We start from the raw sequence: 4763 nt of genomic DNA on the forward strand, positions 1-4763 counted from the left end.
TTATCATTTTATTTCAATTTATATAATTGTAACTATGGTGTGAATCAGCTCTATGATTCCGATAACTTTTGTCGGTAGATTGAAGACAGAATATAATATTACACAATACATTTTGAAATAAAAATATAAATAAAAAAAAATCATCCATCTCACAGAAAAAAAGTGTTTACAATAATCAGATTTTAACTAAAACCATATAAAAAAATATTTCAACTAGTATTTTTATCGAAACAGGGTGTAGGATATTTTAAATTTAATTTTAAGGTAATTGGAGTTCTAGTATTTTCATCATATCGGAACAGGGATTCTCCACATGTATGTTTCATGTCATTTCACTTTTTATGTAATTTACTTGCACATATTTGTATACAGTTGTAAATAAAAATAAATAAATTAAAAAAAAATATTGAAGTGTAAGGGATAAAAAAATTCTCTTGGACAAAGTAAACCTTGAACTATTATCAGAAAACATACTGATTTGTATGGATTATGGAGTCCTAAATGTGTTAACCATCACTTGTACATTCCTTTCGTATGTACCAGCCCGTAAGTATAAGGAACAGATTGTGTCAATTTTTAAGAAAAATAATTAAAATGTATTCTTTGGATTTCATTATAATTAATAAAGGAATCGATAAATCTACCAGTACGATAAAATAATTGTTCAATCTATGTGTTATCTAAAACGTATTGAATAAGTAATGATTTCGGAAATCCAAAGCTTCCATTTCTCAATTCCCTTAATTATAATCCTATTTATTCAAACACACCTAAGGTCTGTCTGCACAAAAAATGTATAATAATCCGAAGAACAGGAATAGAAAGAATTCCACGACGGAATTTCATTAAGAAGACCTCTTGACAGCATAGCGCAGCCTTCTATCGTTTGTCAAACCAGTTCCCAATTATAAAGGGTATCGGGCTGTTTACTTGGTATGTTCAGTAATAATATTTTAAGAAGCTGGTAGAATTAACTGACTGATTTAATCCTTAAATTATTAAATTATTATGAACTAGGATAAATTAGAAAAACTTAATTAATAAAATTCGTTAATTTTCTAATCCTAATCGTATCTAATATCCCATAAGTTAATATTTACCAATCTGGTCTTTGGTTCCAGAAAAACCGAAGCATATATATTAGTTATTAATAAAATTCACTGACTTAATTGCATATATCGTAATTCTACTCACAGATTTCTTATAGGTAATCTGTTATTGACCTATTCATATTGGTAAATTATTACGAATGAATTTACATGAATTATTAACATGATTTAATCGTGAAATTAATCCACTATCATATTTAAACAACATTACATACATCTTACCAGGCTATCTAAAACTTTCATCGTGTCTATAGTGAGGTGTTTATTGTTGTCTATTAATACTTCAAAGGTAAGAATTATTTATAAAATTGAGGAAAGAAAAGAATAAACATGAAAAATAGGAACAAAGATAACAAATATTGAATTAAAACAGTAATATGGAATGTATATATAGATATTATATCAAGCATACATTGCATGTTAATTTCAATTTCTATTAGTTATGTAGATCACTGAAGAAGAACGATTATTTTTTAAAATATATGAAAAATAATTAAAAATTCAACCAGTGTAGTACAGTCGGCTACTACATTTTCATTATCTGGCTTATATATAAATCCCATATTGTATTTCTATAGGAATTCCTTCCCAAACGTATAACCACGACTGAAGACGCCTTTAAATTTTTCATATATTGCATGACATTTTGGTCAGTACGTACCCTAAAATTCCTTTCTGACACATATGATCTAAAGTGGTTGACAGCCCACGTTATCCTCAAGAGTTGTCTTTTCATTGCCCTATACCTGGATTCCATCTCCGTGAGGCTTCTACTGGGTGTTCCACCACCATCTTGAGACAACTCGCGGGGACGTATACTCAATCGCATCCGTTGTGATAGTATATTGCTGAGTAAAGTTTGGAGAAGGGAGTAGTGGATCCTGTAGCAACCTCTCCATGTTTTTTTTTCTAAACTGCAGAGCCTAACTCTGTATGGTGGCCAGTCTTCTCTTCTGTGTCTGAGTGAAGTTTCGGCTCCAGGCAGGGGATGCGTACCTCAGAATACCCAAGATCACACCTTTATATATGGTTATCGTTGCTGGGTACCTGAGGCCCCAAAATGCACTCCCTATCCCAGGGTGATAGGATGAGCCCTGTCCGTGGAGCCTCTTATGAGTATGCCCTGAGTCTTGGCTGCTGCAATACTCAACTTCCTTCTCACGCACCACTCTTTACGAGACTGGTACACCTCTCCGTTTCTGTCTTTAGTCTGGATCTATTGTTCTTGGCCACGATGACTGCCAGGTCGTCGACGTAGGCCGTGGCAAGGAACCCCTTGTCCTCCAGTTCCCCCAGCAGCTCATCAAATACCAGCTTCCACAGAGCTGGTCCTAGAACCGAACCCTGGGGACATCCTCTTTCGATTTTTCTCTCGACCTCGTAGTAGTTACCCCTGATCCTGACACTCCTGTTATTGAGGTAACTACCTACGAGGGAGTATAGATTACTGGGGGTGTCGAGCTCTTGCAACCGCTGGAGTACACGGATGATGTCAAACATGATCAATAAGACATATTTCTCCGCCCTCTCCTCCACGTCCCTACGCACTCTCAGCAGCGCATCCGTAGTACCCCTGCCATGGGTCGAGCCAAACTCCCGCGGATGACTTGCAGCACTTAGGATTGGTTTAAGGCTGTGGACGATCATGTGCTCCAGAACCTTACTAGCTACTGGAAGGAGGCATATTGGTCGATAGGATTTAGGCGTTTCTTTATCCTTACCACCTCCCTTGTAGAGCAGTCTCAAGTCTGCATCGTCCACTTGTTTGGAAAGTACCCCTTATCCAAACACTCGTTGAATATATCCAACAACTCTTCCTCAATATAAGGGGCACTGTTCTCAAATTATTGAGAAACAAGTCAACGCTGATTCTAGAACAAATAAATTTTTTTTTTTTAGGCTACACGATTTCGAAGAAGGTTGTCAAACCTGACGCCGACAAAGTCGTGGCTATACAGGAGATGGTAGTGCCTAAGTAAGATAATATCAGGCGATACATGGAGAGGTTGCCATCTCCTTAATAGCCACGACATTGTTGGCGTCAGGTTTGACAACTTTCTTCGAAATCGTGTAGCCTAAAAAAATTATTTGTTCTAGAATCAGCGTTGACTTGTTTCTCAATAATTTGAGCCCAAATTGTCGAATTCTATGAAATATTCTGTGCGAATGTTTCACGTGTTAGTCATCATTTTTACTGAATACTAGAAGATCGTCTATACATCTGACATACTGATTCACCAATTTCCGTTAAGAAGTCGTCCATCATGCATTACATGGTTATCGGAGATTTTTAGAGACCGATCGGTATCTTTATCATAGTGCCCTCTCTTGAGCATAAACTTATGTTGTTCACTAGGATACATTTTAATTTGGTGACCTTCGGCTTTTAAGTCAAGTGTGCTAAATATCGATGCCCCTCTCAGTCTGTTTAAGATGTCCTCGATTCTAGGGATCGGAAATTTTTCTTCAATTGTGTTTTCATTTAGCTTCTGGTAATCTATCACATCCATGTATTTGCCTGGGTTTCACCTGAAGCCTGCGTACTCTTCACCGCCCACAAAGGACTTTTGTACGGAGATGTACTGTCAATAATTATTCCCTGACGCTAAATTTTAAACTATTCCCTGTTGTGGTGGAGTGGTATCTCTACTCTCTTTTATTTGCGTCACTTACTCTTGCTTAAGGATGATCTTATGGACAGTCTTCCCGGTTACCCCGAGTATTCCCCACACAAAAAAATATTCGTATCTTCTCCTTATCCTCTTTCTTCTGTCCCCTGTCTGATTGATTGCCTTGACTCGCTCTCACGATTACCTGGCATCCTCTTGGATGCTTCCTACGATGTGTATGATTAGGTTATCCATACTCCCCAAATCCCCAACTCTCCAATCCAATCTCTGCCTTCCCTTCTACCTCACAATGCCCACCGAGGATGATTAATTTACAATGTCATAGCTGAATCTGTTGTGTCCTCTCACCGCAGTTTCTCTACAGCTTCTCGGCATAAAGTGTTGGAACTGACAGTGTCAACCAATCAACTCGGTCCTTCTTCCTCTGTTAAAGGTATACTGTCGTGCTTCTCTCTTAAATTATGATTTATGAAACATCTGGTGTGAGTGCATCGGGACACCAAGTGTCCTACTTTCCCACACCCTTAGGATTTGTAGTCATTCACTGCGAAAATTTATAAATATAAATCTATCACTATTGAAAGATACAAAACGTAAAGAAAAAACAATGGTTTATCATAAACTAAGTCAATTTTCAATTTTTATTTTTACAGCTTGAAGATTAAAATAAAATCTGGAAATTTTTTTTTTTATATAGATGGTTATATATGTTGTTATCCTTAAAAAAATAATGCAAGGCATCCACGTATCAGCATATTATAACAGTGTTTCGACTCTCAAAATGTATTTGTATGCATTGATACAAATATTAGAGTTGTAATGTTGACCCAACCGAAGTGTCATGTTAGTCCAATAAAGAAGAGATAGTAAATTATCTACCGAGTTATTGGTACAGCCAACGCCCCATTTCTTTCCAATATTCCTAACTCACCCTACATCTTATATTTCCTTTCAGGAGACTTCAGCATCAGTAGAGTACGAACGATTCCGAAGAAAGTGTGATTAAGCGCATTTTTAGGGGTAA

The sequence above is a fragment of the Halyomorpha halys genome, unplaced genomic scaffold (genome assembly GCF_000696795.3).
Source record: "Halyomorpha halys isolate HHAL.00 unplaced genomic scaffold, Hhal_1.1 Scaffold1710.1, whole genome shotgun sequence".
Lineage (NCBI taxonomy): Eukaryota > Metazoa > Arthropoda > Insecta > Hemiptera > Pentatomidae > Halyomorpha > Halyomorpha halys.